This window comes from Myotis yumanensis, unplaced genomic scaffold (assembly GCF_028538775.1).
Source record: "Myotis yumanensis isolate MYYU_CA2020_CCGP unplaced genomic scaffold, mMyoYum1.0.hap1 SCAF_6, whole genome shotgun sequence".
Lineage (NCBI taxonomy): Eukaryota > Metazoa > Chordata > Mammalia > Chiroptera > Vespertilionidae > Myotis > Myotis yumanensis.
Window position 1 is genome coordinate 51,506,269 of NW_027223757.1, and position 27,537 is coordinate 51,533,805.

Genomic DNA, 27,537 nt, shown 5'->3' on the forward strand with positions numbered 1-27,537 from the left:
TGTGGAATGTCTGAGGGACAGTGAACTCGCCCCCTGTTTAAAAAGTTTGAGGACCTCTGGCTTATAGTTATGCAGATATTTGGCTTCTTCTGAGGGGCCAATAAATATATCAATGTATTGTGTAATAGGCAAGCTTTGCTCTGAAAATCTCGAACATAAGAGAATTAGTATTCCAAATGGTTTATTCTGATAAGGGACTGTTTTGGTTTTTTTCTTGTGATTTCAAAATTTGTGTTACATATAGAATGCTCACAGTTTGATCCTTTAGGTAGAGAAAGCAGGTGTTTCTGTTCTTATAGATGGATAAAGAAACGGGCCCAAAGACAGTTCACTCCACGAGAGTCGTGACCAGCATGGACTTTCTATTGTGATGTTTGGTTTCAATTCCTTGTCCTGTTTTTGGTTCTCCCCCCATTTTTAGGGTGCTAGTAGGGCCTTATTGAATAAGCTCTATCAGGGGCATGTCTGTTTTGTTCGTTGATATCCCCAATACCTGGAATAGGGAATGAATGAATGAATGAATGAGTGAATGAATGAATGAGGAAGACAGGTCATACAGCTTTTAAAAAAGGTAGTTGGAGCCAGCTCTTTTGACTCTTCATTGTGTATCTTTCCATTACATCAGGATCTCTGGGTGCTTTGCTGGCTTTTCTGAGTCCTTAACGTTCCTGAGACCTGAGAAAGACCCATTTATCTAGTCACAGACAAACTGTGACAAGTAATATAAAGCAAGATGACCAACTCCCTGATTCTGACATTGCTTCAATGGTAGGCAGGTCACATATGTTTTCACACACACACATCTGGGAGTTTTTCACTTGGGCATAATTACCTGGAAATGTCCAAGTTAGTAGTTTTCTTTTCAAGGTGAATGAATACTATATTTTAAAAGGTTGTTTTTTCCAACAACTAAATGTTTGTTTTATTTAAAACATTTTTACCCACTAAGACTCTTCAGTAAATGTTAATTATATCTTTCTAGCAACTTTGACAGTATTGGGTAACATCAAATTGTGAATATTTTCAATAAATAATTACTATTCCAGCTGCTGGAATATTATATAATTTTAGAAGGTTGTTTCTGCAGCTGCTTATCCAGTCTCTATATTCAAATCTCAGCCTTTTTAGTTTAAAGTGATGGCTCAGTAAACCTACATCACAAATCAAGTGGTAGGTTGAACTATCATTATACATTTCTCTATAATGTGTACCATATTTTAAATAATGTATTTTGGACATTATATCAGTGTTTAACTTGATTTTTGGCATCTGTGAATTATTATTATGTCCTTCATTAAGTCTTCATATTTTAGTTATTGATTGAAACTAACATGATTAACTAAAGGCAGAATGGGCTGGGTTCCCAGGAGACCTTGGAGGGATCGTGACTTAATCACCATCATTAAATGTAGCTACATGTGCATGACAGGTACAAATTCAAACAGTTCCTACAGCATGGAGACAAAAGTTCCCAATGTCGTTTTTCTCATGGATGCTCACAAGTGTCACATAAACCTTTACATGTAAATAAAGTTTTTACATTTTGTATTATAATATGTCACATGTTTGTACAAACGGGAATAAAACATAAAATACAATATTTAATTTCAGTAAAATATTCTGAACATTTGCTGTGTACTTGGGACTGGACTCAAATTTCACTTTATATTCTCTTATCTCTTTTAATCCTCACAAAGAAAACTCTATTTGGTAAGTGCTGTTATCCATTTTATGATACTGGATATAGAGGAGTTAAGTAACTTTTTGTAGATACCTTATAGGCAGGCAGACCCTGGATCCAAACCCAGGTCTGGTTAGGTCCCAGAGCCCACACCCTTAGTGACTGTGCTGTGCGGCTACCTGTTTGAATACCTGCAAAGAAGAACAAACGATCCTTCGCTCATTCCACTTTAACTTTAGCTACTTACAGTGATCCTGTTGGCTTAGTGTTGACAGCTTTTCTTAAGAGTTCATATTGGTCTTTTCATGACTAAAGCTTTACCACTCATCAAATATATATCTGAATTAATGAGAAAATGAACATTAACAAGATAATTATAGTTCATGTGTACTGGTCATTGATATGACTGTATACACAACAGGTATTTACAGACACAGTGGAGTTCTTTATCACGATTGTTATCAGCTATGGGGCTGGATCTTTCAAAGGAATAAACTCCCCCAGTGGGGTTAGTGATATACTTGGATGCAATAACAGGGGCTCTTAGAAAGCTGTTTTAATCACTGGAGAGTAATTTTTCCTAATTTGCAATACAGTTGCTTGAAAGAGTTATGTACTCGTGGAATATCATTGTCCTCTCATCTGTTCTACATTATCCACAGAGCACGAAAGACTAGTCAATGACAAGAGAAGTCAGATGTGTGAAGCCACTTTCCTATTCCCTTAGTATAAATAATACATGGTTCTCCTTCAGGTTTCTTGGGTAACATTACACTCCTGGAAGATGTCCACAGGAGATGGCTTTGTGTTAAAGCTTTTAGCTTAAATTTTAATTGTTCTAAGGCACCGATTTTCAGCCTTTTCCATCTCATGGCACATATAAACTAATTACTAAAATTCTGTGGCACACCAAAAGATATAGTTTTGCCTATCTGACAAAAAATGGATATAATTTTGTTTTATTCACACCAGATGGATATTGTTGTGTTGGCTATTGTCATTTTTTATTTGACTGTCTAAGGGAAAAGAGGTCAGTGCCCCTGACTAGCTAATCAGGTATTTCATGTTTTAAAAATTTTTGTGCCACACTGGTGTGCTGTGGCACACCATTTGAAAATCTATGCTGTTAAGGAACTTTACCTTGTCTGTAAGACTTAACTGTCCTTAAATGTAGCCATACAATAAATGAAACTATAGTGAATCATAAAAGAAAACTGTTACAGTTAGTAATAAACACAACAGAGTAATAACTGTAGATGCTTGTAAACATGAGGTAAAGTAGAAGAAAGTGAAGGTGAAAAGACTTTAAAAGAGAAGAGCCTAAACTTAGGTAAGGTAAAGCACACTTGTTTATTCCTGATTGGTATGTAAAGCAAAATAATGGAGAGATGTATGTTGATCCAAAATATAACTAAAGACTAGAAAGCTAAACATAAAGTTCAAGAATTAGGAAGAATTAAAGATATTAAAGAAAAGAGAAAAATCAAAGCTAACCACATACACATACTCTAGAATTATTTCTTTTGTCTTTGATGGGATTCACGTTTTCATTAATTTGTTCATTAATTCCATAATTATTATTGAGCACGTATGGTGTCTTAGGTGACATGCTAGGTGCTAGGGCACAGTGATACACAGTTGAGCATAGTTCTTGCCCTCAGGGAGCTTACAATTGAGTGGAGGAGACATAAACGAGTAATCGGCACAGGTATGAGCAAGGCTGTTACTGCAGAAATATAGCATGCTATAAGATTACCTAGAAGTAAACCTAACCCAGACAGGGAGGTTCAGAAAATGTTCCCAGAGAAAGTGCTCGCTAATTTTACACCTGAAGGATGACCAGGTGGAGGGGAGAGAAAGAAGAGAGAATGCGTGAATCCTGAGGTATCGGTGCTGGTGCTTTAAAGAAAACTGAAGTTTAGGGCAGCTTGGACCTAGGTCAGAGTAGAAGCAGCAGCCAAAGAGGAGGCTGGAGAAGGATCAGCACCCTGAAATCATGAACAGCCTTGGAAGCTGTGTTCCAGCTCCATCCTAAAATCAGTAGGAAGCTGGGAAGTGATATGATTGGGTTTCCGTGCTGAAAGGTCACCTGCGTTGTAGAGGGTGGCCTCGAGAAGACGAGGACTGGTGAGAGACAATGAAAGCTGGGACTCTTGTTTCATCTGCAGAAATGTGAGTGTCAACGTGACAAACCTTCCTGGAGTGATGATGTCATCAGTGACTTGTTTGAGAAGTCATCGATGTAGCATGTTATTTTTCTTATCTTATATGTATGTATGTTATATTTTGCAATACACAGAGGGCTTTCCTACATAGCATCATAACGCCCGTTGTTACCCAGGCATGCTTGCCTCCATTCAGCAGATATTAGCCTGCTGTTTTCCAAGGGCTAGAGGGTAGTAATAGAGCATAGCACAAGAAACACGATTCCTGTCCTGGTGGAATTCACAGTCCGCTTCAGGAATGTAGTCTATAAGCCAGGAATCATGCTAATAAACAAGATGATTTCAGAGAGAGAGAGAGAGAGATGAGTGCTATAAAGGTAATAAATTGGAGCTATGTGATTAGAGAGAGGGTGATTATGGGGAGGTATGCATAGGAAGGTCAGGTAATGCCTGACATGGGAGCTGAGACCTGAATGAAGAGAAGGACCTTACCATGCCAAGACCTGGGGAAAGAACCTTCCGAGCCAACGCATAAGAAAATGCAAAAGCACCAAAGCAGACAGGACTTGGATCGAGAAATGGCCCGCAGGGTGAATGAGGAGAAGGGGCCTGGCAGGATTCTATTCTAAGAGCAGGGTGAAGTCTTGAAGAAAGGTTTCAAGCAGGAGGGTGATAATAAGAATCCTGCTTAACCGTGCTGTATTTGAGATGCACGTTGGACATACAGTTCAGATGCTGAGTGGGTCATTAGATATGGATATGGGGGAGAGGTCAAGGCAAGATAGAATAAATTTGGGAGCCCTCAGCATAGAGGTAGCAAAAGCCATAGGCCTGGGAATGAGTGTTGTTAGAGAAGACAAAAAGTCCAAGGTTGGATCCCTGAAACATGCAACCATTTAGAGGGGGAACCAGCCAAAGAAACAGGGAAGGAGTCAGAGGTGAAGTGAGAAGGGAAGGCTAGAAGCTAGGACAGTGTGGTGCCACTGAACCCATGGGAAGAGGCTGTTTCATAGAGATGAGCAGCTGAGTGAAATGATGCTGAGAAGTCATGTACGATGAAAAGACTTGCACATGGAACTGGGAAGATGGAATCATTGGTGACCTTGATAAAAGCACTATCTCTGAAATAACACAAAACTAACTTACACCAGGTTAAGAAGACAATGAGAAAATAGCGGCAGCAAGTCTAGACAACTCTTCTGAGGGTCAGAGGAAGAATGGTACCTGGAGAACTTATGGAACCAAGAAGGGGTATTGAGATGAATGTTTTAAAAATGCTTGTGTGCCAGTGGTCCAGGAGAGGGAGAAATTGCTGTCATGGGGAGAGTGACGATAAATGCAGGAACAAATCCCTTAAATAAGGGAGAAGAGATGGGTCCAGAGCTCAGGACTAGTGATTGATTCCTGGTAGGAGGAGGCAGAGCGTACAGGAAGCCCAAGAATGGGGCAGTCCATCCACATGTCCTCACTAAAAAGGCTGACAGTAGAAAACAGCCAAAAAATGGGAGACATTTCTTTTGGGGGCTCTGAGACAAGAAAGATGGAGGTTCTACATTTGTTATTTATGGTTTGTATTTTTTTCACTTGTTTGGGTTTGGGGAGTTCTTTACCCCTCTTTCTAGGGAGATGGCAGCCATTCGCCACTGCCCCAGCCTTCAGTTCTCTTCCTCCGGCTGTCTCTCACCAGTCCTTGTCTTCTCCAGGCCATCCTCACAATGCAGCCTGTATTGGATCAGCCTCCTTTCTCTGGCCTGTTAGCCAGGCTGCCTCCCAAAAGCCCGGGGTGGGGAGGTGGAGGGAATTTCACAGGGTCTCTGTAATTGCTTTGGTTATGCACTTTCAGTAATGAGCCATGGACATGTAGCCCAGTTGTCCACTCATCTCTGACTGGACCCTTCTTGACCTCTGCTTGTTATGTTGATTAGGAAAGGAAACCACACTGGAGTTGAAAATCTCCTTTCTCCGTTTGAGACTGGAGGGATCAGCAGCTGGAGCCCGTAAGCGTAGTCAGGGCTCTATTTCATCCCAAGCAAATGCTGTCCTTCTTCCCAGGATGATATTTTAAATATTATTGTTGCTGACGAGAATGATTGCCAGTCATTGCCTTCAGTATCTCAGGTTAGTGATACATGACTTAACTCTGTGTCATCTCAAGACATCCCCCAGGTGAGGGGGTGGTTTCACAAAAAAAGGAAGTGAACTGTGTCTGGTTTCATTATGAGGCTGGGACTTGTATCGGTCTTTATACCCCAGGGACAGGACACTGTGCAGAGAAGAATTCCTGAAATCTGTTTCATCATTAAACATCCTCTTGTCTTAGATAGTTCTCAGTAGAAGAAATAAGTAAATATGGTAAATATTTGTTCCGAGTTTCCTTTCGGAATTGACTGAGCAGGATTCAGCACAGAATACATTCTGAGTCAATTCTCAAAGGTATTGTTTACTAAGTTAGTTTTCACCTTAACTACCCACTGCTTTGTAAGCTTGGTACAATTTCATGATTTAAAAATCTCTTGAGCACAGTTCTCTTTCATGTGTTCCTTTGGCACTGAGTGGATAAACAAATAAAGAGGGGGGCAGGGGAAATGGGTGTTGTAGAGTAGACATTGAATAATGGGAATAAATGTCAAGGTACAGTTGTATACACACACACACACACACAAATAAGCCTCACAAATAGAGAATATGGGGAATAAAAGGCAATAGCAATACGTGAAATGGCTTTGGAGGCTTTAATTCCTACAGGATCAATCCTAGTCAGTGATGTAAGGGAGCTACCCAAAACATTAATGAAACTTTTGTGTTGCAGGACTAAGAAGGCGATAGATTATTTCGTCTGTTCCTCACTGTTAAAATTAAGCTGTATTTCAGATCACATTTTGATGGACATATTGGTAAATGTACTTACTGTTGGCTATTGTGTGATACTAGATTTAAATGGTTACTTTTAAGTTTAGAGCTTTTTTTTTCAAAGGACAATGGCTCAAGACAGTGATGGTGTGAGAGCTTGAAACCATGTCCCAAGTGATATTTGAAGGAACTGGAACCAATTACCTAGAGAAAAGACTTGGAGTGAAATGAGATGGAGCCATGATTGCTCCCTAACACATATGTAGGTGTTGTCCATGCTCTGGGCACCAGTGTTTCTAGGCTACAAGGAGGCAAGTTTGTCTCAAAGAGAACTCTCTAATAATACCTGCAATGATAATGTGCATATAATTCTCCAAAATGGACTTGGCTGCTCAGGAGATAGTACCTTTCTTCTCATTGGAGGTGTTTAATCGGAATCAACCACTTAGTGGTCAAACCTTTGATGGTGGGTTGTACTGGCCAACCCTGAAAATGCTTTTCACCCTGCTATGCTATTTATTGGTGTTTATTTCAAGAAGAGTATAGGTTTACTTTTCATTAACCATCTATGTGATTAAAATAATGAGCAATTGATACCAAATAAAAGAAGTAGCCATGTCTCCAGAGCTGCTGCTGGCACCTGAGGGTAATTTTATTGAATAAATATCTCCTAAATACTCCAGTGTTTATGAAACTTTGGCTTCAGAATATGAAAAGGTCTTCTTATCTCAAGAAAGAAAAGGAAAATGTATTGACTACAGACCAAGGCCAACGAGCTTTGGCCCGGTTTTCCTCTTTCTCTTTGCTTTAGTAGGGAGCCTTGGAGAGAACAGGAAGCCTATAGTTGATGCAAGAAGTTCATTAACTCCAAAAAAAAATGTTGATGCAATCTTAGGGCATAATGTGGAATGAATCTTAATTACTTTGAAGCTTAGAGCCCCAAATTTTGCAATCTAAAAATAAGAACTTTTAAAGAAGATTGTGATGACTAAAGCCAGGAAACTTGCCCCATCCTTCACTTTTCTTCTTGTTCAGTTGGTAACAGTAGACTTGCCACCCCCATCAATAGATAAAAGGACTGAAAAACAGGAAGCAACATCAAATAGTTTTAAATTACTTTGGGAAACTCCTGAAAGTGGGTGTAACATGTGTGGGCCTTTAAAAATGAATCATATTTGTGCATTTGATGTATAGCTACTTAATTATTTCTTACAGTTCAGCCTAACGTTCATTTGGCATTTTTCTTTTCCTGGCTACGTTTGGTCCTACCTTGATGTGTGTTACTGCCTTTGGTTTGGTTCCCACTAGTACCATCATGTTGTTAAACCAGCTGCTGATAAATGTGTTACAAAGTATGTATGGGAAAAAGAACCCACAAGAGATAAAAGAATTCGATGATTTTAAAAAATTAAAATTTGGTTAGTTAACCCATAGCCAGACCCTGATATATTTGGCTACAGAGCAGCTAGATGGGAAAAAATGTGACTAACATGTTTCAGAACAGTCTCCCCAAAACAACAGCGAAGGAAACCTTTGTTGTGTATTCTGAAAGCCCCTTGCAGCCACCTCCACTTCCTCATCCAGAGGGTCAATGCCCATGACACTCACAAGTGCCCAGCTACAGACTGCAGGCTGCACAGCCCTGAGATGGATGCCCCCAGGAAGGCCTAGCCCTACCATTTGTGCAGCTAGGGCAAGAGTACAATTGAAGCTCATGTGCATATGTATAAATATTAAAATTAAAAGAATCAAGCTAACAAATGGGTTGCATGACATATATTCTGTCCTTCTACCTTCACACAATGACCTTCAGAGGGCCACCTTTTTCACAGGCTCCTTGGAGTTCTGAACTGGGATATGGTGTATAGGGAGAGCCATTGAACACCCTGACCCTTCTTTCCTGCCCCTTCTCCTCCCATTCCCCTGCTCTGTCCCACACTAGGGGCCTAGAGGCATGCACGTGGACATTCCAGCACATGCACTCAAGGGACATACACATCTCCTTTAACAGCTATCCTTCAGCTGTTTGATCACCCCTCCCAGGGTGTAGTCCATCAAAAGGAGGAAGGGCCTAGAACCGTGGTGAGCAAACTGTGGCTTGCGAGCCACATGCAGCTCTTTGGCCCCTTGAGTGTGGCTCTTGCACAAAATACCATGTGCTGGCACGCATACAGTGCGATTGAAACTTCGTGGCCCACGCGCAGAAGTCGGTTTTCGGCCTGGGCGAGTCTATTTTGAAGAAGTACTGTTGATATTTGGCTCTGTTGACTAATGAGTTTACCGACCACTGGTAGGAAAACATTCTTCATTGACCCTAGAACAGTGGTTCTCAACCTTCCTAATGCTGTGACCCTTTAATACAGTTCCTGTATTACAGTTCCTGAAATTGTGGTGACCCCCAATTTCATTGTTACAAATTGAACATAATTAAAGCATAGTGATTAATCACAAAAACAATATCTAATTATATATGTGTTCTCCGATGGTCTTAGGCGACCCCTGTGAAAGGGTCGTTCGACCCCGAAAGGGGTTGCGACCCACAGGTTGAGAACGGCTGCCCTAGAAGCTCACACAGGTGGGAAATTCTTTGGTATTGAAGGGGGAAAGCATAAATTAAAGGGGGGGGGGCGGGCGGGAGGGAGTGGGGAAGGGTGTTCCCTGTCCTGGCTGATGGGGCTGTACTTCCTGTGGGAAATTCTGTGGAATCTGCTGCACCTCCTGTTCGCTCCTGATGCCAGTTACTTCCCTCCACACAGTGATGGCTCTGAGGGCCAGAGCCAGGCAGTGCACCCTCCACGAGGAGCATGGTGCTCTGGCCATGGCAGGGGCAGATGCAGGCTCAGTCCTGAGGTTTCAGTAGAGCATTTTGCCTGATTGTGCCTGAGGTCTTCTTGTTCGTTCAGCCTCTCCTTCCAGCTTTGTTCCCGTCCCCTTCAGCATGCCCCCTCTTTCCATACACCCCTAGATCTCTGACTGGGGCCCAGATTTAAAGATTGCTCATTTTTAGAGTCCGTCACTCAGCCCTTCCTTTTGTCCTCTCCTGCATAAGTGACGTTAATAAAATTGCAGGGAATTGTAACACTTTGAGGAGTGGGGGGGGGGGGGGGGGGGGGGAGAGGGGGTGAGGAGGGGAACCACTGAACCCTCCATACCTGAAGATTGTAAAGCAAAGGCCTGTGGGGTGTGTCGTACCCCTTTTGCCACTTTCGTAATCACTGACCCCATGGTCAAGAATGGAGAATAATGAATGCCTGTTTCTAACTGCTTCAAATGGATGTCTTCAGGACAAATTTCTAAGTTTATATGCTCAGGGCCATCAAACTATCCCATCAAGCCCCTTCCAGGAGAACTTCATTTAACTCTCCAGTAGCTTTTTTCTATGACAAGAACTATGATTCAGCTTTCCCAGAGTTGACAGAAAAGCATGAAATCTGTTTCTAACAGATGTTCCCCCATGATCCCCCAAATGTAAACATGTTTGCAAGACGATAGTGAGACAACCTGTTTACACAAGGAAGTACTTAAAAAAGCAAACAAGAAAGCATCACCCAGAGCAGCCACTGTGATCAAAGTGCCGTCAATTATTAGGGTGTAAAGGGAACTGATGACTCAACTTAGCACCACCGCGGTCTCCAGATTTCAGTTTCGTAACAGAGTTTCTTTTCAGGAATATTCTTCATTTACACACAAATCCGATTTTCTTTCTAAAATGTTTCTCGATTTTTGTCAAACCGAAATACCAGGATCCCTTCAAAAGATGACTCCGATACCCAGGTTATGCTCAGAGGAGCGTCCTGCCGACACGCTCTGCCATGGGGAACTGAGGGCTTTATACTCCCGGGTCTTGGTGCCCGAGAGGAGGGACAAGGTCCTCCACACAGCAGCTCCTGGCTCTCTGCTGCTGCACCTCCCCAGTTAGTCAGACGCAGCACAGAAACTCTCAGGCTGCGCGGTGGTAGAAAATAACTTTCTGAATCAATCAAAGTGTGATATTTTGATACTTTCACATGCCTGGGTATTCTGGGCAAATGCGTACTTAAATCAGTGACTCATGGATCAAGATGCAAAGTAGGTCTCTGCATGCTGGCTGGCTGGAAATCAGTTTTTAAAACTGAAGCAAAATATAATCCAGTAAAATATATGTATCATTTGTGTCACTTGTGGCCGTTTTGGTGAAAATAACCACCACTCTCCCTCAAAGTAGTGTACACTGGGAGTCTGTCCTGCTGTGATGAGAAAAGTTGTACATAAGGAAAAGTATCTACGTGAAAACCCATGAGAAGTCCCTGATGATAGCAGGAGGTTCAAAACTCCTTTAGGATGTGGTTTCCCATAGAAACAAAACTTTGAGAATAGTGAGGTCAGCCCCTGTGACATCCTTACTAACGATTTCCACTTAAATAGATCTCAGGCAGTAGGCTGAGACCCTGGACTGGCCTTGTAACGCCACTTCAGTTATGCCATGTAGCCTGGGTCTCAGGAACTCTCTCTGAATCATCGTATGGGTTGTCAGTGACAGGAGGAACGCCACTAAGATTATGACCCAGGAGCGGGACCATCACCCAGTATCAAGTGAAGAGGCACTAGGAGTGTGGGCTCTTGGTATTGGCAGTGCTATTTAATTGCTCCATTTATGTTTTAGGACAGCGGACCACCGGTTGCCAACCGCTGTTCTAGGATCTACCTGTGCTTTAAATACTTAAAGATACTCAAAACTGCAATCCACAAAACACACACACACACACACACACACACAACTGTTAGAATTAGCAAGCAAGTTCAGTGAGGTTGCAGGATAAAAGGTCAATGTATAAAAATCAATTTTATTTCATATACAAGCAATGAAAGACTGGAAATTAAGAAAACAACCCTATTACAATAATATCAAAAAGAATGAACTTCTAGGGAATGAATTTAACCAAAAAAGTACAAGATTTATATACTGAAAGCTACAGAACACTATGGGAAGAAATTAAGAAGACCTAAAGAAATGGAAAGACATCTAATAGATTAGAAGATAATATTGTTGAATGTTAATACCACTTAACTGATCAACATACATATTCAACACAATCCCCCAAATCCAAGCTAGTTTTTTTTGCAGAAGTTGACAGGCTAATTTTAAAATTCATATGGAAATTCAAAGGTCTCCATATAGCTAAATCAAACTGGAAAAAAAAACAAAGTTGCAGAACTTTCTGATTTTAAAACATAGTACAAAGTTTTGAAGTCAAGACAGTGTTGTCATAGGATAGGCAATGGATAGAATTTGAGAATCCAGAAATAAACATTTATAATCAGTTTTCAACAAGGATGCCAGAACGATTTGATGGGAAAAGAGTGGTCTTTTCAACAAATGATGCTGGGATAACTGAATATTCACATGCAAAAGAATGAAATCAGACCCCTACCTTACACTATATACAAAAATTTACTCAAAATGGGTCATAAAACTAAATGTAAGAGTTAGAACTATAAAACTCTTAAAAGAAACATAGAAATAAATTTTTGTGACCTTAGATTAAGCATTGGTTTCTTAGTTTTGACACAGCACAAATCACAGAATAAAAAATAGAACTTCATAAAATTAAAAACTTCTATCTTTCAAAGGAAACCATTAAAAAGATGACCCACAGAATGGGAGAGGATATTTGCAAATCCTACATCTGATCCAGGATTTATGTGCAGAATATGTAAAGAATGCTTACAAAAGATAAATACACCAATTAAATAATAGGCAAATGAATAAAATAGGTATTTCTAAAAAAAAGACATACAAGTAATTAGCTAATAAGTGCATGAAAAGATGTTCAACATCATTTTTCATTGGGGAAGTGCAAATCAAAACTACAATGAAATACTAAAAAAAAAAATCTAAGGGTTGGTATTTTCATCCCTATTTTTTCATGTTACGAAATTGAGCTTTCATTTAAATTAGGTGGCCAGAGGCGGTCGGCTGGGATGGGACCAGGTCTGTCTGACTTCAGGCTGTTCTCTTCCCACTGCTCCTCCAACAGAACTCTGTCTCTGGCTGCACAGAGACCACAGGGCCTGCTGCTTAGAGTGGGCAGCGTATCATTCCCAGGGGGCAAAGGTATGAAAGATTAAAGGATGCTTTTGGAGAAAAAGCAAAGTATTCAAATACAGAATTGGAGATTGTTACTTTTATGGTAAATTAAAAAATCAAGTTTAATTTTTTAAGAGTGCCATAAAAGGCCAACAGGGAAAGAGAAGGGGGTGGGGGGGCAGGGGCAGGGGAAAAGCAGAATCCATGACAGCAAATTAAAGAGCAGAACCCAAGAACATCAGGGCGGCATAGGCACGGAGATGGCGAGGGAGATGAGTATCACCAGCGTGGCCACCGTCCTGGGGAGAGGCACAGGCGTGCTGACAGCGAGTTTGACCAGAAGCCAAGTGCGGATGTTCCTAGAGCCGAAACAAGAAAGGTCATTTCTCATCCAGAGAATGTCACCTGGGGATGTGCCAGTGACCAGGATTCAGTACAGGGGCCTGTGGACAAGTGAACTCAAGGGATTTTAACCTGGGTTCACGGATTCCTATGATCCATGGATTCGCAGGCTTGTCAGGGCCCCTGAACCCTTCCTGCTATGGTGAAAGGTTTTGTGTCTGTGCATCTTTTTCTGGGGAGAGCGTCATCGGGTTGTTACAGGGCCTATAACGGGAGAAGGGTTTTTTTTAAATGAGTTTAGATGTTTCTCTTCAGGTGCCAGGCTAATTTTCCGACTGTGTGATAGATTGTGTTCTATGGTCTGGCACTCCTAATATTTGGAATAAAAATGAATTCTTAGTGAATGATCTCACTGCCTGCAGTGCTGTCTGATTCTGCCCTGGCATCTGATAGAACTTGTTAGGGGATTAGGTAAGACAGGATGTTGGTACATTTGAGGTCATTAAACTGAGAAGGGGAGGGGGGCAAAAAGGAATCTTGCTAAATATATTGTGGAGTGGAACTCGATGTTGAATAGCTAAGGGACATTCTTTGTGCTCTGTGCCAGCGCTTTGAAACCCTGCTTAGAAACAGACTGGAGTGGTGGAGACAGCTCCATCTAGATGTGGTGTGTTGGTAAATGCCTGTCTTTCCAAGAAATACTGTTTAACTTGTCCTTTTATGGAGGAGGCGTGGAAGTGGTGCTGTACTGGTTTGCACAACATTTTTGTAAGCTGATACAATAATACGGATCCTAGAGAAACAACAAAAGCTACTTTTTTACCTGGTGACCAGCATTCTCACCGTTCTGGTTTCCAGACTCTGGGAATAATGGAGAATATGTCACACAGAGCATAAAGTGTATGCAAGGCTGTGTTAGATGAACTGTAACCCCCACAAATGCTTATTTTCTGCCTGTCTTTTCCTTCTGTCTTTGTGTTTGGATGGTCCTTTGATCTTATTCTAATCTTACTATTCGGAAAATACTCATTTAAACGTGTGCTGGATTGGGTAATGGTGATGGTTGCACGACACAGTGAGTGTTTTTCATTCCACTAAACTGTACTAGAAGATGGTTAAAATGGTAAATTTTACATTTTGCATATTTTACCACAATAAAAAATGTGTTGGATAATACAGAGGGAAAAACCATTTTCCTTTTTGCGATGGGAATTCCAAGTACCTTTATATGTTAAATGTCAAGCCCTTTCCTATGCGTGATATGAATACATAAGTAACAGGCAAAAACATGTGTGGGGTGAAATTTCTCATTTAAGTGCTGTGTGGTCCCAACTCTGATGTGGCACCTGGGACTGTGTATCCAAAGCAGACGACAGGCCCTCAGTAGTTGCTTTCTCCTTTCTTCCTTCCTTTCCTCACATCTCGGTTTCCTCCTTAGTCAAATGAGTAGGTTGGACTTGTTGATCGCCAAGGTCCTTTCAGTTCTGCTGATCTGTGGAGTATGAGAAAAAACGTTTTAAAGGTCTGCAGAACAGTATCAACTCCATATGGACAAACACAGCCCCCCGCGTGTACACACAGCAGCTTCTGCTGCTTCTCGCTTTCGCTCTCCTCTGTCCCCCCTTCTTTCTCTTCCTCCGCCTGCCAAGAACCAGCCATGAGCTTGGAAATGGGGGTGGGGAGGAGAAAGGATAGAGGTGACCGGAGACAGGGCTGGGACGTCAGGCTGGATGAGGGACTGCAGCAAGCCTGGGCTTGGCTCTGACTGCCACGTGGTTGTGGGCACGGTCATAGTCGGGGCTGCAGCCCCAAATTCTCTGCAGGGTATGTGACCACAGCAAGATTAAGCATGATTGATTTTTATGCAAGGCAGATGGTGGCAGGAACGTGGAGACTGTAAATCCAGAGAGAGAAGCTGAGTTTGTCATGTGAGGAAGAAGCAGCAGGAAGCAGAGCCTGTGTGGGAGAAGACATCTTGTGGGGAGATGGCAGCTGGAGGGGGAAGGGCGGGCAGGTGCGTGGCCAGAGTCTCCAGTCAGGGTTCGAGCTGGGAGCAGATTAGATCTGGCTGTAATAAATCATAGCCATGAGTACCAAAAAAAAAAAAAAAAAAGAGATTGAAGGAAAAGACAGGTAGAAAATAAACTTTGGGGAAGGGGAGAAGGGAATTGAAAACAGAGAGGCCAGTTGCCACGATAGTAGCAGCCAGCCAGGTGAGAAATGATGATGATGGCAATAGAGACACAGAGGGGTGAGCAGATTTGAGATATAAATTGATAATAGAATCAGAGCACTTGCTGATGGATTATACGGTAGAAGTGAAGGGTGGGGAGGAAAATCAAAGATAACTCCTGGGGTTTGGAAAACAGGGTCGATGGTAATGCCTTTTCCTGAAATGGAGCTTCACACTCTCCTTAGACACCACATGCCTCCCATGTATGTTGTTGGGGTCCTTGTCTGGGCTGGCAGCCCTCACCCCTGCTGCAATGATCAGCTCTGCAGACTCCACTGGCCTCCCAGGGGACCAGTCCAGCAGCAACTTGCCTTGTGTGAGACCCACTTGTGCAACCTGGAGGTCAGGGGGTACCTGCCCCTGGCAGATGAGGCTGCAGGCATGTGCAGCTCCCCAGGAAGAAGTATTGGCTGGTAGGTAAAGCACACAGAGAGGCAAAGTTGTCAGATATGGAGAAGGGAGCAGAAAGCCCTCAAGAGCCCAGGCCAAGCACCGAACCTCAGAGGAGCCGGGCACTATAGAAGCCCATCCGAGTTCTCAAGAAACTGCCCTTTACTAAGGTGACAGGCAGCCTCTCCCGTGCGTGCCCATCTGCACTCCTGCAAATCCACTGGTCACTGTCTGCATGACTTTGTACATGATCTTTGACATAAGGATGGAAATGATGGTATTTTGAATAAATAAATGCTTCGGGCATATTTTGCTTGGGTATTGCAGGAATGGTGATGCTCTTCAAAGACCTGGACCCAGAGCGAAACGCCTGATACATGATAATCCTGTGTTTATAATGTGCCTTCGGAGAATGATCTGGGTCATATTTAATAAGACCTGATAGTACCATTTTTTAAGAAAACTGCACTCGAAAAATTTTAATATACTTCATGAAATATAATCATTTTAGTACTAACAAGCTAATCAACTCTTTTTACACAAATAATTAAATTGCTGTAGGACCCAAAGCTTTATCACTTTACTTTGACATTTTGCTAGCAGCATGTATAAAAGAGGTTATGTTTTCTTGGGGGAGAGGAATGTAGTCTCCCACATGGTATGGATGGCAGTGTTGCACAGGAAAAGGAGGGGGCCCTGAGAGTCAGGAGAGTATGGACTCAGTTGCATGTCATCCCCTTTCCATGAATGTGACCTTAGGCAAGGCATTTTGCCTCTCTGAGCCATGTTTTCTCACCCACCATATGGGCCAATGATACCTGTAAAATTCCTAGCACAGTTAGTTCCTAGCCCATAGATGTTTCAGTAAGTGGTAATTATCATTATTATTATTATTTATAATAAATGCATCCCAGTATTCCATTTTTATAATATGAAGTCTACAGAAACTCAAAAAAATTAATTTCAAGTTGTATATTTTCAACACTTGTTTCTTTTTTAATTTTTATTTATTGATTTATTTTGAGAGAGGAGAGAGAGATAGAGACATCGATTTGTTGTTCAACTTATTGATTGCTTCTTGAATGTGCCATGACCGATCAAACCCACAACCTTAGCATATCAGATGATGCTTCTAACCAACTGAGCCACCCTGCCAGGGCTATACTTGTTTCTTTTTAGCTTTTCCTTTTCTGGACTATCAATGGCAAGTAGTTCTGATTGCATCATCCTGTTATGATACAGGTGAAAAATCTGAGCAAGCTCTTCACTATACATTGGGAATTTAAACATCTTAAATATCAAAGAAGTGAACTTTCTAGCTGTGGTTCTCCCACTAGAATACTTGGTCCCAATACCTGAAATGTGTAAGTGGAAACTTTCAGAGATGGTTTATCTTCATTTTCTCCATCCGGTCTGAAATGGCCAAATCTCCTCCCCAGTTCTTTCTCTATTGCAGGAAAAGAAAGGAAGAAAGAAAGAAAAAATAAAGCACGTTTCCTTGCATCATCTTTCCATGCCGGTAGAACAAAACACAAAAGCCACAAGACTATGATTCAGAGGTCTCTGCTTTACACAAGTGGCTATTTAAATTCTGTTTGAAATGTAGATTTTTTAAAAATTTCATCTCTGTAGTTTCCAAAAAATTAACGTCAATTGAAAGCCCTTCTGACCATAAAGTGTGTGTGACTCCTCCACTTAGTGCTTCTGAATATGAATAAGGACGCCAGAGCCACTCACAGCATGTTTATTAGTGAGGCTGTCACCAAATTTTTATACAGCATGGGGCCAGAAGAACATTAGAGATTTGACCTTTTCTAATAGATGGTAGTCTCTAAATGCAATTTGTATTATTAGAACTACATTTTGAACTCTTACTTTGTTTTCTAACCACTGTAATTTATCTTTCTACTCAATCCAGAGAAAAAAGCAGTGTGTGTGTGTGTGTGTGTGTGTGTGTGTAGGTAGGTAGGTAGGTAGGTAGGTAGATAGATGTGCAATAGTCATTTATTAGCCCTAGAAACCAATAGTGTGACTTTGGGCAGGGGGACCAGAATGGCATTTTGAAGCCAGGAGGTCAGATTGGCTCATTGCTGTCATCCAAGTCCAACCTATTGGGATGCTGAGCAAAGTCAGCTTGTTTTGCTCGGTGAAGCTTTCAGCTCAAGTGATAATATGCATGATGTCACTGTCCTTTTGTATTTAGGCACACCTGGATTCAGGTTCAAACAAGAGTATGAACCAGTTCTGAATATTTGTCTTCTTTCCTTTGTATTGCTTTAAATCCCAGTAAGGTAGGAAGAGGTGATTAGGATAGAAGAGAATTGACAACAGAAATTCATGGGAAGCGATATTGGAAATCAGAAAAGCACTAAACCAAACCACTCTTATGTTTCTTAGAAACTATGTTGTTGATATTAGACCTGTGATGTAGATAAAAAATAGAGCCACCTGTAATTTCCTGGGGGAAAGCAAACAGGGCTCTGCGCATCAGGTCCCATGGAAGCCACTGAGGAAATCTTAGCTAGGAGTTGAGTTGGGGGGGATAGAGAATGCAATCAGCCTGCCTTATACCAGAAGTACCTGCTAGAAAACCTGATCTCTTCACAGCTAATTGGTATAAACGTCTCTCTGCCCACCGCTTGCAGCTGGAGACCCACTTATACTTCTATGACTAGTGCCATAATTAAATGCCATTTACTTTTTTCTTAGCTTAGGAATGCAGGTCCCACTGACTTTTTCTTTAAGTAAATTTAAGTGTGTGAAAGAGGAAATTACTTACAGATGATTTCTCATATCTGGGATATGCTACTTTACTTGTAAGTGAATGAATGGTGACCATTCAGCTATCTCTTTTGTAAACTTTCCCCTGCTTCGGTAACAGTAAATATGGAGAAATGAAAAAGAAGCGCTTTCATGCTTGGTGTAGCATTACCATCTCACCTCACCCACCTTTTCCTAAGAGCAGTCTGCTGAAACACTTCAAGGTTCTGTGATGTCTTTGAACATCAGTGTAGCTGAACAATGCCATGAGCACAAGGTATCCGTGGCTCTCTTCTTCATCATTGCCTTGTCAGTAAATACTTGTTGAATGAATGGCTATGACCTCATGGGCTTCTGGGGTCTGAAATACGTCCAAGAAAACGAGTATGTGAGGCAGCCTACACTGAGCTGCACTGCCCAATCAGGTACCACTAACCACACGTGGCTATTTGAATTTCAATCCATTTAAGTTGATGAGAATTTAAAATTCAGTTCCTCCGTCCCATTAGACACCTTTTAAGAGCTCAACAGCCAGGTGTGGCTGGTGGCTGCCGCGATGAACAGCGCTGACACTGAACTTTTCCTCAGCACAGGAGGTTATGTTAGCACTGGGACTAGAAAGGCCTGAGTTAGTGGCCCCGATCTTTGTAAAGTGAAATTCCCATGTGAGCATGATGCGCCTTCATACTACAAAAAGTAGCTCTTTTACACCTCTCCCCCAACACTGTAGGAGCTCAGCCAAGAAAGGGGGTGGCCCAGGGAGGTGACTCTCTCTTTGAAACTGATAGCCAAATAGCAGTGGGGCTGTTAGCCACACTGATAATCCAGTAGTATGCACTTACTTAGCTACACCGGTTAGTAGAGCAGTGAAATACCTGTATTCATTAATAAAGAGCTGCTGTTTCAAGTCCAGTGGTTCCTTCCTCTGCCTCAGGAGCCCTGGCCATTTGCATAGGATGCTCCCAACCTTCCCTTAATTAAGCAAAAAACGTTAGCTGATACCTATCCCATCCCTGGGAGTAGGAGGCTGCCAAGAGCCCTGCCCCAGCACTTGCAGCCTCGGATGGTGGGTGCTGCCCTTGGCCTCCCGGAGGGTCTTTCTTAAGCCTAGCCCATCACTCGCAGGGCCAAGTCCCAGTCCCAGAGCCATCTGCCCATGAAGACCTTAAAATCATTTTCTCCAGCCCCTTCAAATGACTGCAGAAATCAAGGCACAGAGTCACTCAGCCAACTCCTGGCTACTTCAGAGATAAAACTCAAATTGCCTGACTCGGGGTTGTTTTTTTTTTTTTTGGTTTGGGGGTGGTTGGGTTTTTATTGCTGTATCTTCCTATTGTCAGTTTTCTTAACTGTGGAATGAGGATTGATCTCTTTATGCCTCACAAAGGTGTTAGTAAAAAGAATAATGATACCCAACATTTTGTGTATAACTTATAGTTTGCAGAAATTCTCTCGGCTGCGTTTTCATTTAATCCTCACAAGAACCCATGAACTGTATGAGACTCAGAGGCAGTGAATGGCCTGCCCGAGAGAACAAAGCCACTGTGAGTGGCAGGGGTCTAAGTCTCTTAGGGCTTGGGAAACTATAAACTCGTGTAAATGTAACATAACATAACCACATGGCATTCCTAGTTTTTAGCTTGTGGTATTTTGCAGTTGAAGATTTAGTGACATTGAAAGTGGCAACTTTGTTCAAGCAATGCTTTTTTTTTGCTTTTGCTTTGATAATGTGCCAACTGCACAGGCTTTGGTTCAGCATTAAAACTGAAGTGGGCTGCTTCGAAGTATATTTTTAAAATGAGAGAATCCAAATTTGTAATTAGCTTTAGCAGTGCTAGTTGGGTAGTTTGAGTATCTAAAGAGCTTCTGACAGTCATTTCTGTTATTACTGGTGGTTTACTCTTTGTATCCCCCACCCCCACAGCAGTTGGATCCTTTGGAAAAAACAAAGTGTGTTCTTTGAGGGGCCATTTCCTCTATTACCACTTTAGTTTTCACATCCTATAGTCCTGGTATACTTAGACAATATCTGATCGTGGCAAAGGAAAATCATTTAGAAGCCGTTCTACCCACTGGACACCTAATAATAGCAGAATGAAATTTAAATTGTTAAGAGAAGCCACAGAGAAGGAAATGGTCCAACTTTTTGATAGCCTTTTGTCTTTTGGACTTTTGATAATTTTGATAGAAACATTCCTTACTTTTAGATAAAATTTTTGGGAAGATCCATTTAACTTCCAAAATAAAATTGAAATTTTGGGGCATCTCTCTTTTTCTCTCTCTACTTCAGCCATTTTATACTATATGCTATATCCTACTATGAAGAAATTGTGTTTATAGATAAGGGGAAGAGTGAAATCATTTCATTCTATAGAACAAAAAGTATCTCTTCAATGTTCTTTTATTAGCTTATAAAAATTGTGGCGCTCTCTATATCAATTATCCTGTGGGTTAAATCCATATAAAGGGGAAAGAAAATTTTTAGGAAAAGCTCACCTTCATGTAATATGGAATGAAAAAATTAGAAACAAAACTCTGAGTATTTGTGCATATATGAACAGAGAATACTGGTCCACAATCCCTTTTTCTCAATTCTGAATCCAAAAGGTTCCAAAATCAAAGGGGTTTTCGGTAACTTCTTTGGTAGAAAAACCTGACCTGAACTAATGTGAGGCCCTATTTTATCTGACTTAATAGGACTGAGCATCTGTTTTGCCACAGAAATACTTAAGGTGTTTGTGGAGTGCTGCTCCAGACTCTGAATGGGGTATTATGTGATAGGTGGTAGTTCATCATAATACTCTCTAAAATTCAAACAGATCTGAATGCTGAGATATATCTGGCCCAGGAGTTTCAGTTGAAGGGGTCATGGACCTACATAACAAAACATCAGTGATTTATCAGGGTCAAAGTCACCGCTGATCTTTATGCTTTTCCATAGCTTCCACGTATTCTCTAATAGGCATGCATTAATTTAGCATCAGAAAAAAGAAGGAATATTTGTTCAAAAATGAACATAGTGAGGCATCAGAGAATCATCTCATTTCAGTCAGAATTCTCGAATTTATCATTTGTTTCCTGGGTTGCCTTGTTACTGCAGCCACATGTGTCTTTTAAACAAAGGTGTTTTGATTTGTTGAAAGAAAACATTCATGAGATGAAGTAAAGGAGAAACTGACCTGTCCCCAAGCTGCCTTGGGGCTCAGGACAGCACCCAGTGAGGGATGCTCACCTGGAGAAAGTACTCAGGGAATAGGCTTCCACCGGGTTGAGCCCAGGCATGAATACCATGGGCTGTTTATCATGTTCTGTTGCAGTGGATGGGTCTGGGAGCACACAGCCAGGGGCACAGTAAGTTAGCTTAGAGGTTATAAATCAGGGGCGGGGAGGAACAGGATAGCAGGAGGGATGGGGAATGTTAACAGGCAAGGCTCACTCGCTAACAGACAGCTCTTCCTCCCCAATCAGGTGGACACTCACTGACCTGTCACAAGGCTGCCCCACAGAGCTCTGGGGTCCATGTCTGAATGGATTGCTGTCGCCTTCTCATCTCTCCCTTCGCCCAGTTCCCTGCATCCTAAGACTCGAAGCCAGCACAGGACCTGGAAAGATTACATGTAAGTTTTGATTAAGGTTTCTTTTCTCAAACAAAAACAATGGTAAAAATTTTCTGAGGTGATCATCACAAATAGCCTAAATGCACATCAATGACTTTTCTTTTAACAAAAGCATCTTGAGAATTAGAATTGAGGAAGGGAGCTGGGGTTAGATTCTGCATCTTGGTGGTACCTTAATTTATGGTTCTTAAGCTTGAGCTTGCATCAGAATCATCTGGAGGGCTTGTTACAGTACAGCTTGCTGGGCCGTGTGCCCAGAATTTCTGATTCAGTAGATCTGTGGTGGGCTGGGAATTTGCTTTTCTAACAAGTGTCCAGGCGATGTTGAGAAAGGTCTGGGGACCCCACGTTGAGAATCACTGCTTTAGTTCATGTGACTGAAAGGAGGGATGTTAAAGGTAGAAAAGTGCATTAAATATTTGGTACTAAACATCACTCAATTAATTAAGATGTTTAGTGTTCCACTTAACACATTGATTCATCTCTCAGAAAAGATAATTTTGAGGTCTTCTCATCACCGTCGAATTTGAAGTCCAGCCAAGTTGATGTCCTAATTCTGGCCATTTTACTCCAGGGTGGCTAGTACTAATCATTCATTGCCCTTGGTTTTCTACAGGGCTGACTAACAGTGTTGTTATTGGGCTAAAATGCCAATTACTGTCCTTTTGTAAGTTTGTTTGTCGTACTTTTAGATACTGTCAAAAGGAAAACATTTGTTTTCCTGGGGTGGGGAATATATTGCTTCCTTTCAAAGTGAATCATCATCATATTCCCCCCCCCACCCCATACACTTAAATGTGACTTGATTTTACAAAACACATGTGAGAAGGGAGGCACTGCTAAAAAAAAAGACCAAGTCAGCTAGTTCAGGTGCGTGGGGTTATGAGTTCTCAGGACTGACAAGTTTTGAGGATCAGCATGTTATTGTTTCAGCTTTAGAACAAGCTAGTCACCTCTCCGCTGAGGACAAGAATAATTGATTCCATGTTAATAAAAAAAAAAAAGTAGAAGAGCTTGGCTTAACAAATACACCCTTGGGTATATGTGAGCATTCATGTAAACGTACATATGTGTGTGTGAATCTATATGCATTTCCTACATTTGAATTTTAAACATTTTTTTCCTTTGTTTTATTAAGTCGATGTAAGGGTAAAAATAACCTGAGTGATGCAGTCCAGGAAATGTTTAAGAAACTTCTGGGCATTTTAAATCTGTGGGTAAGCACTGTGATTTATAGCATGTTCCTTGGGAATGGTAAATGTTATCATTCGAAGTATCACTTACAGTGCTTTTATTATAATTCTGTTGAATTGCGAGTAATCACTGTTAATAAAGCAATTCCCAAGCAGCTATATAATGAAGGAGCCATACCTATTGCCTAAACATTAGCAGAGCCCCAAATCCTGGAGATAGATTTCGGTGCATGTCTATCTTCAGGGGGATGTCCAGTGGATAACAGGGCTGATATTAGGGCTGACGGAGTTGTGAGTGATGTGATTATCTATTATCACTCTATTCTCACAAACTTAGGCATTCCTGTGAAGCACTAATTAGTTACTCCGCACAGCATTCTTGGAAAAGAAGATTTTTGGTTTATAAAGCGTCTTCGTGAAGGGGAAGAAGTGGGTTGGATCAGGTGCGTGTTAATCCCTCTCCTGCTTTGGCATCTGTGAGTGTCCACATTTACACATCAGGTGTTCCTGTAGGACATCTTTTATGTCACTTTCATATCCACAGGCCAGGGGAGGAGGAAGGCTCCTGTGACGCCTCAGGTAATCGGGGCTTCAAGCTCCCGCGGGACCTGGCTCACCTGCCAAGACCTGGCTCACCTGCCGGGGTCACTCCCTGTGCCCTCAGGTGAAGCACTCGAGTCACTTACTGCTTAGAGCAACTCTGTACAATTCCGTGCATGTGTGGGGACCATCTGTGCTTTCCCCTCACTAACCTAGAACTGTACTAGCACAAAGTTTATTAATAAAAAAATAACAGAATACCAAATAGTATGACAGTTCCTCAAAAAGTTAAACCTAGAATTACCACATGTCCAAACACTCCACTTCTGGGTATATAGCTAAAAGAAGTGAAAGCATGGATGTAAAGATATTAGCACACCCATGTTTATAGCAGAATTATTCACAATAGTCCATAGGTGGAAGAAACCCACCTGCTTATCAACCGATGAGTAGATAAAGAAAACATGGTACATGTTTACTGTGGGATATTATTGAGCCTTAAAAAGATGAAATTCTGACACTTACTAAACATGGATGAACCGTGAAGATACTAAGTGAAATAAGCCAGACACAAAAGGACAAATACTGTCTGATCCCCACTAATATGAGGTGCCTAGAATAGTCAGATCCATAGTCCGGAAGTAGAATGATGGTTGCCCGGGGCTAGGAAGAGAGAAGAATGGGAAGTGAGTGTTTGATGGAGACAGAGTTTCACTTTGGGAAGATGAAAAGGCTCTGGAGATGGATGGTGGGGATGGTTGGACAACGATGTGAATGTGCTTAGTACCATCGAGCTGTGCTTTCAAAAATTGCTAAAATGGTAAATGTTGTGTTATGTCTATTGTAACACAATGAAAAGAAACTGAATACCCGAGATCACTTTCCTTCTGAGAATGCTGTGCAGAATAGCTAGTGCTTAACAGGGATGTTACAGCTTGTGAGGCTGGAGTAAGAATGGGTGACCCTGTCCCTCACACCTCCCGCAGCCTCATACTCTCCCTGGCCTGCTTTTGGGCCAGGGGGAGGAGTCTGCAGAATGTTCTACTTCAGTCTTAGGAATGGGTTTCCTATCAGGGCAAGGACACATTTTTCAGAAACTACCAGGGGAAATGCCACAAACAACTGCAATCGTTACCAAAACGCCCTTTACACGTATAGGAAAGCGGCTTCACTGGGACGGAGGGACAGGCACCCACCTGTGCTCCTGCAGTGGGGCTGCTCCAGGTCATCCGCACCGTGTGCTCACGAAAAGCCCAGGTACAGTGCCCCGCATGCACGCAGTTTCAGAGCCGTGTGCATAGCTGTGGCACCTACGGGTCTTGATCAGGGCAGGTGGACATGGAGGCAGGAACCAGATGGAAGCCTAATAGAAAATGAAAACTCTGAAGGAAAACTAATAGCACATAGTTCTCCTCCACCAGGGCCTCCGATTATTGTAACACTCCAGATGAGGTATAATGTATCCCCCATCACCAGATCTCTGTAGTATTGTGTATTACTGTATCCACAAATCACAGAAGAATTTAGTGAGTGGCCTGCAGTTCTGTGAGGAATATGCCGTATTGGACCTATTATGGTAGTCCATTCGGGCCTCACATTCTTGGGATTTTGCTTTTTATTCTATGTTTCCAGAAAGCCGGCCTTGGAGAATGATCATGGGACTTAGTGCCCTGTTTTCTCTCCAGGTTTCCTTTACAACTTTCGGGCACTGCCCCTGGGCCTGACCGGGGATTGTAATTTCTGAAAAGCAATGCATCAGGGTGCATAGTTTCAAAGAGCTCAGAAACCTGTGCTAAACTATCTCACTTTCTCTAATTTTCACCTCTATGCATGTGAGTATACATTATATACATATACATGCATGTGTATATATGTATGTATATTTGGCTTAAGGAAAAGGTATAACCAAAAAAGAGGTAAAATAAGGTCGTCGAAGTTAAAGTACAATACATACAAATTAGTCCCCTCATTCCCACCCTAGACTTTCCAAACCTGCTTAGAAATAAACTCTCTATGCTCTACACTTGGGTAATGGCGACAGGGCAGGGCAACAAAGGTTTTGAAGTCAGTTGCCTTAGGGAGCTGCTAAGATATCAAAAAAAACCTGAAACTAAAGGTTTTTATCGAAAAAGAAAAATCCAGGTCAGCAAGTCTCAGAGAGAGAAAAGTAAGTGCTTATTTCTCCTTGATACCCACATGGAGCGGCCAGCACCCTACATTTAAGTTGAAACCACATGGATCTAGAACAGGGGTGGGCAAACTTTTTGACTCGAGGGCCACAATGGGTTCTTAAACTGGACCGGAGGGCCGGAACAAAAGCATGGATGGAGTGTTTGTGTGAACTAATATAAATTCAAAGTAAACATCATTACATAAAAGGGTACGGTCTTTTTTTTTTTTTTAGTTTTATTCATTTCAAACGGGCCGGATCCGGCCCGCGGGCCGTAGTTTGCCCACGGCTGGTCTAGAATCTAATTAAAATTAATTCAGGCCTTGCCTGGCCAGAGTGGCTCAGTTGGTTGAGCATCGTCTTGTGCACCAAAAGGCTGCTGGTTCAATGCCTAGTCAGGGCACATGCCTGGGTTGTGTGTTCAGTGTCCCAATGGGGCATGTGCAGAATGTAACCGATTGATGTTTTTCTCACCTCTCCTTCTCTCTCTCTCTCTCTCTCTCTCTCTCTCTCTCTCTCTCTCCCTCCCTCTCCCTCCCTTCTAAGCATATCCTTGGGTGAGCATTTTTTGAAAATTTAATTCAGCCCCATGACTTTGGCTGGACACACTGACACATGTTTCTCCTAGAGAAGACCAGCAAACCAACCGTCACCCAGACAGGATGACATGAGGTAGAAAATACCAACAAAGACAGACCCTGGGGGCTCTCCTTGTGGCTCTCCTGTTTCCCAGCAATCAGTTGTGCCTGGTCCAGACACTGAATTCATGTTTAGTGATGGAACCCAACTAACCAGAACCCTAAATTAACTGCCTTTTCTACTTCCCCACCCCCACTCCACCCCCTCCCACACACCCCACCCTACCTTGCACATCCCACTTCCCTTTTTCAAAGATAAAGGTTCATAAAACAAGATAGCTCTAGTTTCGTAAAGGTGAAGAATAACTGTACCCTGGAGGGTAGTTGTAGCTGATGACCCTGACCTGCTGAATCAATGGAATGGTTAAAAGTTTCATAACTAGGAAAAGAAACTGCTTTGGAAAGATCTTCAACAGAAAGCATTTTCCCGCTGTCTGTCAATTAACCAGAAAATTGAAGCAAACAAACAAAACCTTATTCGAAAATAGGTCTAGTTTAATGAGATTTTCTTGCACCTATTTTCATGCCTTAATAATAATCTAAAAATGTTGACTTAGGATGGAAAAATATACCATTCATTTTTATTCTTCTTGAAAAACTGTGCAAGTTTGGCTTTTACTACCTTTCTAGTGCCAGAGTTTAAATTTTGGAAATCTCTTTAAAGTTATTCTATTTATTATGTTTGGAGGCTCTCAAAAAAGTTGGGATATTAAGAGTGATGTATACTGTCATGAATATATATGTTTAGCTCCTATAGTCATTGGAGAACCATTGGCATAGTTTTGAAGTCAATTCTATTAGAATGCGTGATATGATTATTTGTAACATGTTTCACAGTTAGGTTCTGCTCACGGCATCATCAGAATTAATTTTCATTATCTGCACACACAC

At 41.8% G+C, this 27,537-nt stretch overlaps 1 protein-coding gene across 2 annotated transcripts in view; it reads left to right on the top strand.

Annotated features, from left to right (window-relative positions):
• BACH2 (BTB domain and CNC homolog 2) overlaps positions 1 to 27,537 on the top strand; it is a 336,731-nt gene that overhangs the window by 173,087 nt on the left and 136,107 nt on the right. For both annotated transcript variants that reach the window (XM_070418072.1, XM_070418073.1), the window contains exon 3: positions 21,957 to 22,105. The gene's annotated coding sequence lies outside the window, so the exon portion shown is untranslated. The remainder of the gene's footprint in view (positions 1 to 21,956; positions 22,106 to 27,537) is intronic.